Source organism: Bacillus rossius, chromosome 1 (assembly GCF_032445375.1).
Source record: "Bacillus rossius redtenbacheri isolate Brsri chromosome 1, Brsri_v3, whole genome shotgun sequence".
NCBI classification, from domain to species: Eukaryota; Metazoa; Arthropoda; class Insecta; order Phasmatodea; family Bacillidae; genus Bacillus; species Bacillus rossius.
In genome coordinates, this window is record NC_086330.1 from 320,518,287 (window position 1) to 320,533,706 (window position 15,420).

Sequence of the window (15,420 nt, forward strand, 5' to 3'; positions counted from 1 at the left end):
CTTTTTATGGTAATTATCTTAGGATAACAATTGGGTTTGTACTGTAGTTATGGTATATAATCCATATTTCTTCGTACGTTGTTGTTCATTTGTCTTTTCTTCATATTTACGTGCTCCATTACTTGGCTGCAGATTTAAGGTGATATTTACCAGGGGGAGGCAACTCTAATAGGCCATTATGTACCCAGATACTATTTTTAATCTGCACAACAGATAGCGCTAGTAGATTGACCTAGTTCTTTTGTAAATTCATAGGTAGCGTTAGTGTTCATGATCAAATGTCATTTGAATGTTTATAAGAAACTAAATTTATGCAATAAATACTAATAATGCAATAAATATAGTGTAATATTAATGTATTTTGATTTCAAAAACATTTGATTTGTAAAAATTGTTTTTTTTTGCAGTAATATTCGTTTACATATTGATTTGAGCAATATAGTTGCTCTTTTTTTTTTTTTTTTCGGTTTGTTGTAGATTTTGGTTGAGTGAAAGATGGTTTTTACAATGGAGTTTGATTTTTCATTTTGAATTATTTTCCTATATAATTGTGAATTAAGAAGCCGATGTAGATGCCTGTGAATACACATCGATGTTTTGTGTCTTCGTGCAGGAACAGTATTACTGTTAATCCTGATGTGACAACATTCAGATTTCCATGAAGCCGAAGCAAGTGAGTACTGATGTTTATATTATTAAAAAAATTACAATAAGTGGTTTAACATGTTAAGGGTTAGGCATTTATGTTAAGGCTTATTATACAGGATGTATAGAGCGATATTATCGAAACCTGAATTTGCGCACATAATAATTTTGTAATTAAGTAGTATAATCATTTATTTATTTTTAATAACCCACCTATATATATATATATATATATATATATATATACACACACATATATACACATATATATACATATACCCATTTGGGGATAGTATGGACTTAGTAAAATTACCATAAATCAGTAATTTAAATGTACTGATTTGTGATATGAACCCTAAAAATCGTTTTGTGTTACTGAATTTATATTATTTATACAATATGTGATTCAATGAAAATTAATATATCGTAATTAAAATAAACCTACCAAATTTATTCAGTGGCGTAGCCAGGATTTGTGTATGGGGGGTGTTAAGAAGCATGCCCCCCCCCCCCCCCTTTTCCCGTATTAAAGCGGGGGGTCCGGGGGTCCTCCCCCGGGAAAATTTGGATTTTAAGGTGTAAAATATTGCTTTTTTTTAGCAGTTTTCGGTACTTAAATTTAAATATTGTAATGGTAAAAATTGTATTAATTTTAATATGAAATTTGTTTGCGTGATGAATAAGAAATTAATTTAAAGATTTGATGCTAAGGGGGGGGGGGGGGGGGGTGGTTTGAACCCCTAAACCCCCCCCCCCCCCCCTGGCTACGCCACTGAATTTATTACACTCTACAGCACTTTAATAATAAAACATTAGCTCTGAAATACATACGTTCATTGAGTGGTAATGCTAAACTAAATACACATAATTAAATACATGTATGTTTATACCTTATATTTATAGTAGGCTACATGCTAGCTAATAATCTGGAAATACTGATTTATGTACTAGCTCACACTATAAAAATTTTTTGTTTTGTTTCCAGGTTATTGAAGTGGATTGCTGCAATTGGCTATGACCTTGATGCCAGTAATGCTGAAACATTTAAAACTAAATATGTGTGTTCCGAACATTTTGATATTGGAGCTTTCACTACATGTGACTGCATCAAATTGAATCGTGGTGCTGTTACAACATATTTTAATTCTGTGGACAGTGAAGTATGGATCTATTGTTATAATTTATTATGTCTAGAATGCTGCCAAATATAGGTGAAATGTTTATGTTACATAACATAACTTGTAAGATCTACTTGTGCAGATATATATTTTCACCTGCCTCTAAGGTCCTTTGTTATTCACAGGTAGCATTTACATGTGATGGGCTGAAGCAGTATTTAACATTATTGGTCAACATGCAGTCCATCATTACAACCTTTGTACAGGCGCATACAAACATATATGTATGGGGTATTTCACACTTTTTATTTGATGTTAAAGATTGGTATGGTGACCGGGATACTTTTTTTTATTAAACCTCCTACACAGTTCTCTACTGTTTCCCTTATCTGTTGCCTTAACATTTTTTTCCGATCAGTCCAATTCCTTGAATCACGTTGCAAAAAAAGTCACAATACATGGGATTGGGCCACTCTCTTCAAAGAATTGTAATTCGAGTTTAAACATAGCAAGGCTGACCATAAATTGTAGAGGCAAATTTAAAATGTTGATCTTCAACATATTTATAACCTACTAGCTGACCCGGCGAACTTCGTACCGCCTTAGCGTAGCAATGATGCACTACTTTATTTTGTATAGCTGACCTATCTTAGGTATGAGTACCTATTCAATTTGAACTGGAATCTATAATATCCTCCATATTAAAATGAATCCATAATTCCCTGGTATCACTATAACTGAAAAGGACCTTACTAATTTAATTAAATAAAAAACAAAATATATATTGTCAAAATAGTGTTTATTCCATAGGATTCAATAATTCCACTAATGTTTTTACAAATTGCTATTGAACAACTTGGCATTTTTAAGTAAACAATTAGCTCAATACCACGCACGCTCTATAAATCAACTAATAGTATCTGTACCCCTCACTGCTTCTCTCTACTCTAATGCTTTTTGATAAACTATATTTTTAGTTTTATGTTCTGGCGCGTAAATAAATAATGTTGATGGTTTTCCGACACGGGAACAGGCGACATATAATTGGCCATGTGAAAAACATGGATTTTCTAGTTTGATGCCACATACACTTAGCGACTGCCCTTGCGATTTATTTATTGATATTGCAAATGCAAGCCGCACTGGAAACTGTAAACGCTTAAAGCTGAATGTCATAAGGTTACTTTAAAAATATTTATATTGTACAAAGTGTTGGGTTAGTTTGGAAATAATTTTATATATGGTGGTTCAGTATTCTTAAATTTTCTAATTTTCCGTTAAATTTTTTCTTTCATAAGAACCTTCTCGTGACAATAACAAACACAACAAAAAAAGAATTAGTGAAATCGGTTCAGTCATTTACGCGTGATGGCGTGACCAAGGGAAATAGGAATTCATTATTCTTAAATTTTCTAATTTTCCGCACAATTTTCTTAATTTTTTCTTTCATAAGAACCTTCTCCTGACCATAGCAAACACAACAAAAAAAACAATTAGTGAAATCGGTCCAGCCGTTCACGCGTGATGCCGTGACCAAGGAAAACGGGTTTCATTTTTATATATATATAGATGATCATGTGATGTATATACAACTAGTTAGAAAGTAAGTTGTAGTATAGTATACAATTGAACCTTCAATAAGTTCTACATCCACACTTAAAAACTTATTTTTACTTGATGTTTTAAGTTCAATAACTATTCAGTATAAAGGTTTTTTTTTACATTATAAACTACAAAAGTATTCAGATTTGTAAATGTAATGAAATTCCACTGAGCCCTCTACCTTTTTTTTAACTACCATTTCTGCCTTGTGGCCTTGTTTTTCTTACTTTTGTGTTCATTATAAGTTACAACCACTCATTTGATTTATTGTGTTAAATTAAATGATATTTAAAATTGGATGTCACTTCATAAGAACATCCAGGATTACCTGTATTCACAGCGCACAATTATACAAAAGTTTTTTATGTATGTAAAAGTGTTTTACGTAAGGCAGTGGACACATACATGTATTGAGTAACATGAGAAAATTGAAATATCTAAAATAAAATTAAAAGGTTACAAGCTTTTATATACATGCAGCTCCCAAAAAAGTCTGCATACTAAAAAATAACACATGCTTTTAAATGAATTCTTACCATCTTATAAACTAGTAGTATTTTGTTATTTGGTTTCAAATGAATTGTTTTTGGTTAATTTATTTGACTGTAGGGATTAAATATCATTTGTAGAATAAAGTGTGAAAAGTAGTAGGTATTGATCGATTTAACTGTAAGTACAAAATATGTGTTACATTTCTTGTAAGTTAAAATTGTTCAGGTATTATAAATTAGCTGGAAAAAGCAAACTCATGACTAGAATAAATTGTACTGTTAGGTATGTTTCGAAGAAAGACTACCTGTTGCAGTCGTTACCATGTGTATGTACCACATTTTTATTGTCATGATAACTGCCATAATTTTGTACAAATAAATCACTTAATACATAAAATATGGTTATGGAAATTTTGATTTTTGGACAAAAAACTCCTAACTATCTTAGAAGCACACCATAGAATCTGTTCAAATTTGTTGTCAATTTTAAAAAATTTTATAACCACCTGATAACCACCAAGGGTGCTGTGGGTAAAATAATGAGGGGTTAATGGACAAACAAATATTCTTAATTACTCTATTAAGTTAACTATAAAATCTATAACAATTATTGCAATTCTTCTAAAACTTGTATAAAACTTTGATCTGAAACAATTTTTTTAGGATTAACCAGTGCTGCAAGAAGTTGAAAATACCAGTGGGTGGAAATTAAAAAAATAATAATAATAAAACTTCTGTACAGTGTACACTATCGCATCCATTCTTATTTATTTAAAACTTTCTAAATATCTTCTGAAACTTTTATGTAACCAAACATTTTTGCAATGAGTGAAAATAATATATTCAGAGACAAAAAATGATAACTTTAATTATTGCAGTTGCTCTCTGTATGCTGACTGCATTGCTAAAATGCACATAGACCTCCAATTTAATTAATAAAATAAAGTATTATGCAAAATGTTGATAGCAAAACAATTAAAATTGTGCCAATCTCACCTGTGTACATGAAAATCTATATTATGCTTCAAATAGGCTATTTTATAAACCAGAAAATGAAATTACCAATTTAGGACTTTCCATTACCCTTAGCATTCCTTTACTGCATCTTATTTTTTTGTTCAGTTATAATTAAATTTTGGTATCTTCTTGTTATACGTGGGTAATTTGTTCCATATCACGTACTCAAGTTTAAGCCTTGATCCTGTATGATTGATCCTGTGGTACATGATGCTTGCTGTCTTAATTTAGTACATCAAAGATCCTGGACATAACAAAAATATTACAATAAAAATAATTTTAGGAAGTAAAAAAAAATTACTTTAAGATTTTTATTTGATGTGATAATACCATCATAATTCATTGTTACATCACAATTTTTTTTGTATCCAGGATCTTTCTATGTACTAAATTAAAACAGCAAGCATCATGTACCACAGGATCAATATTATATTCAGGATCATGCCATTAGGATCAAGGGATAGGCTTGGATACGCTATACGGAACATTTACCCACATTGTGTTTAAATATAAATTGTTTCATCTTGTGGGTGAAGAGAAAGAAGGTATCCTCAGTCCAATTCTTTCATCTACTCCATAGTACATATGTTTCTAAGAGCTATACAGTTGGTTTTAGATTTATTTAGCAGTAGTTAGCTTCAAACCAGAAATTATATTAGGTCTTTACAGCATTATTATGTGGCATCGATTTCCCACTTTCAAAACTTATGGCCCAATGGAACACTTGTGCATGCCTAGGTATCTCCTCCCCATTCTCCCGCCACCGATTCCCCAGCGTACTGCACCGCTCAAGTCGCTACTTGAGTCGAAAGAACAAAATTCTGTGGACAGTGAAGGATGGATGTATTGAACTTTAAAAATAGCCTTTTTAGTTTTGTTTCAACCTTGCCATATTATGGTTTCCGTAGTTGTGTGAGATGCACTATGTACACAAAACTTAGTTTTTTAGTTTATTTAAATTGTGAAATCGTCAAATGTTATATTCATGTTCCTTTTTTTTTTCTTGGGTTATGTTTGTAACTTTGACTCTTTTTGTTTATTCATCCCGCTAGGTTAAATGGGGTTTTAATGATTTTCCATTTGAAAAAGAAAAATGTAATGCCCAAACGTGACTTGAAAGAATTGAGTTACCACCTGATCGTTTCTGTGATAACTAAGGAGAATTTTAATTAGCATATCTCATTTAGTCCAAAATTTAAATAAATAAAAAATGAACAGTTTTTTTAACACAGGATCACTTTCAGCACATTGAAATTGTATCGAGCATCCTGCAAATAAGATTATGAAAAAAATTCAAAAGGCTATTATTATTATTAATATTATTATTATACGACGGAAAATATCCAGTTCGATAGCTCGAAACACGTTGCTAATCGATTTGTGTTAAACATATCGATTTATATCGTTAACGCACTTTCGATCACGGTATTTCATTTGTAGATTCATAGATGGCAGCGTAATCGGCGATTGTTTGTAGGTACAGAAAAACAGCGTTGAGTTTCCGGTCTTTATGATATATGGTCGTTGATATTTACTACTGTATACTATCATTACTGTTTTTATGACGGTTTCTTTCTAAGAAATGGTTATTATTTTGGCAAAATCTTTATGGTTAAACGATTATCTATTATAATTTATAGTGACGGGACCACATATTTTGAACGATCAATGCGGACAAAACGATAATTCGAACATCGGTACAAGCGGACTTTTTTAACCTTAGTTGTATGGCAATTTTGCCGGGACCGTAGAAAGTATACGATACACACGGACAATCGATACATGCGATTTCGATAGATAGAGGTTTGACTGTAAATGTTAAAGTTATGCTTATGCAAAATCTATTTGCTCCTCGACTATGTAATGGAAGAAGGCTTCGAATCACACAATTGGGGCAGAATAACTTAATGCCACTATTTTAACAGGTGTCGGTAAAGGAGAAAGTGTTATCATACCTCGAATTTCAGTTATCCCCACGGATCTACCGTTCCAATTCAAAAGATTTTCAGTTTCCCGTCAGGATTTGTTTTGCTGTTACCATCAACAAAGCGCAAGGGGAAACATTGCAGGAAGCAGGGATGTATTTGGAAAAACCATGCTTTTTCCATGGCTAACTATATGTAGCCTGTTCGCGTGTGTCCAATGCCCGAAATATACACATATTAGCACCGGACAGAAAAACATAAAACATAGTATATAGAAGATTCATCTTAGAATAATACTCTGATTTAAGCTAATTTAAAGAAAAATTAATTTATTATAGGTTAATACTTTGAACTTATAAAAATGTTAGTATTTAAAATTATTTATTTTTTTGTAACATTGAAACATATTTCAATAAGGCATGTTTCAGTTTTTTTAAAAATAAATTATTGTATGTTTGAATTTTTAAATACTGATGATCCCAGTCATGCTATAAAAAAACAATTATCATATTATTTTATTTTCTTCTTTTCAAAGATCTTTGAAGGACATCAATGCGACCAAAGCCGCAGGTAAAAGCTAATGTTTCTCTCTCGCACTTTCTCTCGCACTCTCTCTCTCTCTCTCTCTCTATATATATATATATATATATATATATATATATATATATATATATATATATATATATATATACATATACATATATTTATATACATATATATATATTTACGTATAAGCGCGCCGTATTTTAAATCTAATTGTGATTATAATGGCATCTTGTTTTATTATTTATTGTCAAAAACAGTGAACCTAAAATGAATAAAAACAATATTTCATTTTAAAAGAAACTAATTTCTTCAGTTAACAGTTAAAATAATGAATTAATTTTGTGTATGTTCATAAAATTAATTGATATAATTAATTGATTTAAATTTTTTGCCTCACAAAATCTATTTGTATATAAAATTGAAAGCATATTCTTTTTAAGATAAAATTTAAAAATTAAATTTTATTCCTATTAAATGGTGTATTTCATAAAATTTAAATTACAGAAATTTTGCCTGGTAAAAATTTTTTTTCTATATCAAATTGAATATATATTTGAAAAAGAAGTATCTTATGTCCATACATAAAATTAATTAAAAATATACAGGAAAGCATACTAAAAACGTGGAATTGATTTTTAGTCTAGATATAATTTTAGTTCATTTTAAATATGATATAAGAAAACTTTAATGCCTTTTTTTCATAGCAGGGAAAAAATTTAATGGACCACAAAATATTTGAAATTTAAATTCGATGAATTAGAATTATACTATAACTGCGTGCTATTTCAAATTTAAATTGAAATACCACAATTATAATAATTCAATTACTTGAAATAATTTTTATATTGCACGGAATTCGTATTGAGCCCACACAAAATATTCATTGCCAATTTTCTTTATGTGCATAATTCAAATATTTTAATACAAATTAAGTACATTATTTTAATTTCAGTTGTAATGAATTAATTTTTCATTACAAAATCTGCGCGAAGTTCAACCTTCTATGAGCTATTTTTTTGTTATTATTTTGGGAACATGGATACATTTTGCTCCGTTTCTATTTTACAAGTGGTTGACACGTGGTTCTCAAAACAATTGCTGTACGCACATGTTTTTATATTGTATGCGGGACTTTTGTATATTCTGTTATGTCTAGAATATTCTAGCCTTGACATTGTATTATTCCTTTTTATTTTATTTTAGAAATTGTTAAGTTTCCAAAAAAATCTTTTAACGTTATGTTGAAATGTTTGGGTAAATATTTATTTAATGTATAAGCATACGAATTAAGCGGACATTTAGATACAGTTGCGCTTATCTAAACGAGTATAGTTTGAATCTCTTACAATATTACTTCTAAATTATTTTCTACGTAAATAGTAATAGAAATTAAATGAAATATAATAATTAAAAATATATTAAGGAAAGCCTTGCCCAAATATAGGAAACTTTTTCAACAAAAATTATAGCATAACGTTAATTATTTGAACGCTAAGATAACATTACTATAAACAAACTTTAACGAGTTATAATTAACAAAATGTAAGTAACGGTTGGTAACTGACTACCAATTTTCAAATAATAAAATATGAGTTATTTAAATTTATAATAAATGAGAATAAATCATTTAACAATAATTAATCAATAATAAATGTATTAAAAATTATATAATAATAATGTTTAGTATTTAAATTTAAAAACTGGCAACAGTTTATTAAAAAAATAATTGTTTATCAAAAATAAATTGATTGACAATTATTAAGATTTTATATATTAATTACTTGAATTAATTAACCAATATTAAATAAATAATAATTTAAACTGAATTACTAATAAATAACAATAAATTATTAAACAATAATTGTTTAATCAATTGTTAATCAATTAACAATTATTGAAAAATAATAAAAGGTAAGTTACTTGGATGTTCATTAAAGTATAATTATTAACAAATAATAATAACAATAATGGCTCTCTCGAAAATAGTGGAGAATCTAAATTCACGCACGTGATCTTTTAACTCCAAGAGTCGAGTGTCTGCTGCGAAATATTTGACGGACAAGAAAACGAGTGAATTTTGAAATGTACAGCTTGAACAAATTAAATAGTGTTTTTTAAATTACAGAATTGAAATATGCAAATATATAAAAGTGCCGCTTACCTTTAATATTGAAAGAGCATTCCTACTGCTTTTTAGAACACTACAATTTATGCGCACATCAAATATTCACTCATGAAAACATGTATAACTAACTATTCTTTTAATATGTTGAATGTTAAAAATAGTACATAGATTTTTTTTATTCTTTCAGTAAGCTGTGTTCATGGATCCGGGCACTGTATGCAACATACGCGATGAAGCACTGGAGTGTGCTACGTTACAAGTCGACAACATTGGAGAAAGGGGTCTGAAGTCATTAATTACGAAAAGCAAAGCAGTTGGCTATGGAAAATGGGAGGTTTGGAGCAGTAGTACATCGGTTCTCGTGCATAATGCGTGCCGCAAGTGGTACTTAACAGCAACAGTCACAAGGGCGGCTGGAAAAGCAACAAAAATGAAAACTTCATCGACATCTTCTGGTGTAACACCTGGTACGTCAGCGAGATTCTCCAAGTCGGCAACCACGGAAAAATAATTTAATTTTCGTGACTTGTGCTTCATATGCGCAAACGATGGGATCGTTTCGCAAACAAGGCTTCGTGATACAGCAAAACTACGTAAAGGACAAGATCTTTGATTTAGCTGAACATCGAGAGGATGCAACAAGCATCGAATTGATACATAGATTGAAAGATATCGAATCTCTAGTTGCTGTGGGTGCACGATATCACAAAAAATGTATAGATGTGTTTTGGAATACCCCAGCCGACGAGTCGGATACTCCTTTAAAAGTAGCAGAAATAGACTCGGCCTTTCAACTCATTGCGGAGCACATAAAAGATTCGCAAAAAGGAAAATTCACAGCGACTGAAATACTTTATCTGGCAGGCAGCAGATGTTTCACAAGAAAAGTTTTGTATCGAAAGTTGATGGAATGTTTCGGAGAAGATATCCACATTTTGCATCAGTGAGGCCGCAAAACTTTTATCTTATATAAATGCTTCAGCATGAACAAGTTATGTGGAGACTGGTGTCGTGATCCGGTTTCCCTCAATGAAATGCAGCAAAAAACAGTAGTTAACTGTGCAGCAGAGATGGTCCGAAAAGATATCGAGAATCACGATTATGAAAATGATTGTTACCAACCAGCTGGTAAAATTCTCCATTCAGTTCAACGAGACATTCCTCCACTTCTTCGTGCACTTATTGATAAACTTGTTGCACCAAATTCACTGGAAAAAGTAGACGACGATGAAGAACGATATTTCCTGCAACGAAGTGCAATAGCCCATTTTATTGTAGCTCTCAACCGACATTCCGGTTTTACATCGCATCTGCATCTGGCACTCGGAATTTACATTCACCGCAAATGTGGATCGAACTGGTCCCTAAGATTTTGATTACGAGGAAGTTGAAGAAAATGAGCAAGATGACGATAGAGAAATTAAATACCCTTCTGAAGCGATGTAGATAAATAAATAGATTTAGTATTTCATAAAAACTTAGTCTCCTATTTTTTTCGTTAAATGTTAGTTTCACCCTTCAGTAAAACATAATTTTCATTTTAAAAAAACCATCTAGTACACTTGGAAAAATGAAACCATTTAATTTATTTACAATGTCAGAAATACCAAAATTCATTTTGCCATTTACACCGTTTGCGACTAACTTTGTCTTCATTATACTCTACAAAAAAGAAAATAATAATAATTGTAACAATAACAAGAGTAATAAAAATGTATACACGAAACGACAAAATACGATGCACGACATAGTACTATTTTTTTATTTTTAAATTTATAATATTTTCAATAATTTTAATTCTCAAATTAATATTATGTACACGATTGAATGTCCGAAACTGTAATGTGGAATTAAGAATATGTATATAATTTTATTAGAATTAAAATTGTGTATATAATTTTATTAGAATTAAAATTGTGTATATAATTTTAATTTTGAACTAAACTTTGTGAAATTAAAATAGTATACTTAATTTGAATTTAAATATTCAAATTAGGCACATAAAGAAAATTGGCAATGAATATTTTGTGTGGGCACAATACAAATTCCGTGCAATATAAAATTTATTTCAAGTAATTGAATTATTATAACTGTGGTATTTCAATTTAAATTTGAAATAGCGCGCAGTCGTAGTATAATTTTAATTCATCGTATTTAAATTCCAAATATTTTGTGGTCCATTCAATTTTTTAGCTGGAATAAAAAAAAAAAACATTTAATTTTTCTTATATCATATTAAAAATGAACTAAAATTATATCTAGACTAAAAATCAATTCCATGTTTTTAGTATGCCTTCCTGTATTATTTGAATTAATTTTATGTATGGACATAAAATACTTTTCAAGTAAATGTATTCAATTTGATATACAAATAAATTTTTATTGGGAAAAAAAATCTGTAATTAAGAATTGAATGAAATAAACCATTTAATAGGGACAAAATTTAAAATCTAAATTTTATCTTAAAAAGTAGATATATTCAATTTTATAAACAAATAAATTTTATGAGGCAAAATATTTAAATCAATTAATTATATCAATTAATTTTATGAATTCACAAAAAGAATTCATTATTTTAACTCTTGACTGAAGAAAAATGGTTTCGGAAACTATTAGTTTCTTTTAAAATAAATATTGTTTTTATTTATTTTAGGTTCACTATTTTGACAATAAATAAGAAAACGGTGTGCCATAAGAATCACGATTCGATTTAAAATATAATGCTCGATAATGAACGGCCAAAGAGGAAAAATACTCGCTAACGCATGAGACAATAGAAAAAGAGAACAAACGGTTTCTTCTCTCACTCGCACTCCCTAGTCATGACGGAGAGGCCCAAGAATAGCCGAAGGCCCTTTGTTTGTTTAGTTCACACGTACACTCGCACGCACACTAGCCCTACTTTTACGTACAATTACGCTGACTACTTTCTTTCCAATATTTCTTGCTCATGATTGAAAATGCGAAGATAGACCTGAGAACCTTTTTAATGTATTTTTTAATTCTCAGCAACTTTTGTTTAAAACGTTTTTTGATTAAACTCCTAAATTCTGAGAAAAACTGATTCAAAACAATTTTTAACCTTTTTCTCCAAAAACTTCACGTCCGATTGCAAAAATATTTGCACCAATCGATTCAGCGTCCTCGAATTACCCTTATATCAGGTTTTCAGGTCTGCTGGTAAAAAGTGTTTACTTTCCCTCTTGTTGACTGGCCTATGCAGTCCACCTTGCCAGCACACTGTCAGAGATTCCCCTTCCTTGGGTCAACCTACATAGGTCTTCATGGATCGCATCAGCTTCTGGTCAATTGTTAGGTCTGACCACAACCCAGACCAAAACTTGTCAGACCGGCGAATGGTGAAGGATCCTTTTGTGAACATTTGGTATTCACTTTTAGCCATCCAATCTTGTAGAGCCATCATATCCTGAAGGTAGAGGTGCACGCTCTTAGCGTACAAAACATGTCCAGCTGCATGGAAAAAAGGGAGTATCTTGTAGACAGTGTACAAATGAAGGTTCCAATCAGCATCACGCTCTGCCTGTATGAATAGTTTGATCAAAGTGGTCATACGAAAGTATTGGACCCACAACTCTGATGTTGGACCTGTAACGCCCCTCGTGCCTCAAAGTTGAATTATTTTAAATTAATTAAAAAAGAGCCTTGGAAACTGCTGGGTAAGAAAAACGAGACAATTAAGTTATTGACCAGAGGTGGCACGAGGTGGAGAACAAGATAATTTGGAACTCCCTGACACAAGCAACTGGGGAGCTGGTGGATCTTTTAAGGGAACAAGGTATATCATAAATAAATTAACACTACACGAGTAGCTGCTTGCAGCCCAGGAGCTGCTCAAAGCAGTTTTGGTCATGCAGGGAATTAAAATTACAAACTCGGGACGTGACTGCAGGCGAGAGAAATTTCAACCTGGCTGACCATGTCCACATTAGACAGCAAAATATCAGATTGGCCCCCTGGGAAGGGGCTTCGGTCCACTGGCACCAAGTTTAAATTGGTGGCGTACACCGGCCTAACAAAAAGTAATTCACCCCCATTAACCACCAGATAAATTAAAAAAATGGAAACCCCAAAAAAATTTAAAATTATAGAATAAATTAAAAAAGTGACGAAATGCCTAATTTCCGGCACATACTCCCCCGCTTGAATGCGGTGCATATAGGGAAGAAAAAAAACAACACTTACACTGCTCAGTAAAACTAGTACCAGGTTCGCCTGTATCCTACTACTTATATTCTAACACCTTTGAGATGCGTCCGCCTCTCAGGCACAACATATGGATCACCCTTAAACAAAACTTATTAACTAAGAGCTTATTAACTAAGTGGCTACTTAAAACTAATACAACGTAAAGCTAGCATTCTTATTTCTAGTACCATGGATTTTTAAGACCTCGAGGATTTCTGGCATGCCTAATATTAGAGAGTCCCCTATGTTAGGGTAAAGAAAATTAAACACATCTACTTTAAGTCAGCCTGTGTTTTCTTTAGATGGGAGATGTGCGCTCTGGTCACGAATTCTCCCGAACTGGGGTCAGCTAGGCTAACCGTAACTGGCGTTAAAAATCGCTGTATTTGAAAAGGACCTCTCCAGCGGTACGCCAGCTTGGCGGAAAACTTATCCACTGCCTTGCTGAGTGGGTGTGCCTTACAAAGCACAAAATCGCCTACCCTGTAAGGGTTAGGAGATCGGTTTTCGTTGTATTTCTTTTTTCTGCTCTCATGAGCCAGGTTGAGATTTTTACGAGCTCTTCTCCAAATCTCCCTGATGTCTCTCGGATCATCGGGCAATAGGTCATTCAAAGACCAAAGATTTGAAAGAGAGGTATTTGGTCGGTAAGTGAACATGAGTTCGAAAGGAGTACTTTTGTGTCCCTCATGATGTGCATAATTAAAGGCCATTTGCAGCCACACCAAATTCGAATCCCATTTATCCTGCTCCTGCGCATGGTAAGCTATTAAAGCAGACCGGAGATTGCGGTTGAATCTCTCAGCATGCGAGGGCTGTGGATAATAAGGCGAGGTTGTGACGTGCAGAATGCCATGTGAGAAGCACATGTTCTTAAAAATCCTAGCCGTGAACTGGGTTGCATTATCTGACACTACTATAGACGGGACTCCCGACGTCTTGAAGATCTGATTACGTAGCGCAGATACAGTGTTTTCTGCGGTGGCTTTTCGCATGGGGATGAGCCAGACAAATTTTGTGAAGGCGTCAATACACACCAGCAGCATAGTGTTTCCTGTTTTTTGAGCGCGGGAAAGGCCCGACAAAGTCGATAAACATCTTTTGCATGGGGCGCTCGGCCACATCTGAAGTTAAATAACCGAAACGAGTGTTCTGCGCTGGCTTACTCAGCGCACAGATTTTGCATAGTTTCACCTGCTCGGTGATGTCCTTGTGCATGCCGTCCCACACGAAATGACGTCGGATAGCCTGAATGGTCTTATATATACCGAGGTGTGCGCCCACCGGCGAGGTGTGATAATAATGGAATATCATATTACGTAGATTTTGCGGGAGCACGATTTTGTATGTTTTTGATTGGGGGGTGCGTTTTTGCAACAGCCCCTTAGACATCCTAAAGTATTTTGGCGCCGTTCCTAAATTAAAAAGTTTAATAATACTGGAAATGTGGGGATCAGCTTCCTGCTGGCTCTGTAAATCCTGAAATGCCAACGGAAACTCTGTCAATAGGGCTTGACATAAGAGTGGTGTTCCTTCGGGCGGAGCCTGAGTTGGATTTTCGAACATGCGCGACAGTGTGTCCGCTACTATGTTCTGTGTGCCACGAATGTGTTGGATTTTGAACTTTAAAGAGGAAATTTTTGCAATCCATCGCCCGAGTTTCCCTAATTGTTTCGGGTGTGCCAAAAGCCAGGCTAATGCCTGATTATCTGTCTCTAACAGGAATTCCCTGTGTTCTATAAATT

General features: G+C 32.5%; 1 protein-coding gene and 1 long non-coding RNA gene across 2 annotated transcripts in view; both read left to right on the top strand.

Annotated features, from left to right (window-relative positions):
• LOC134527964 (gastrula zinc finger protein XlCGF57.1-like) overlaps positions 1 to 15,420 on the top strand; it is a 192,284-nt gene that overhangs the window by 144,003 nt on the left and 32,861 nt on the right. The window lies entirely within an intron of this gene.
• LOC134527966 (uncharacterized) lies at positions 396 to 4,253 on the top strand. Its single transcript, XR_010074326.1, has 2 exons — positions 396 to 673; positions 1,631 to 4,253. It is a non-coding gene; the product is annotated as an uncharacterized LOC134527966 (long non-coding RNA).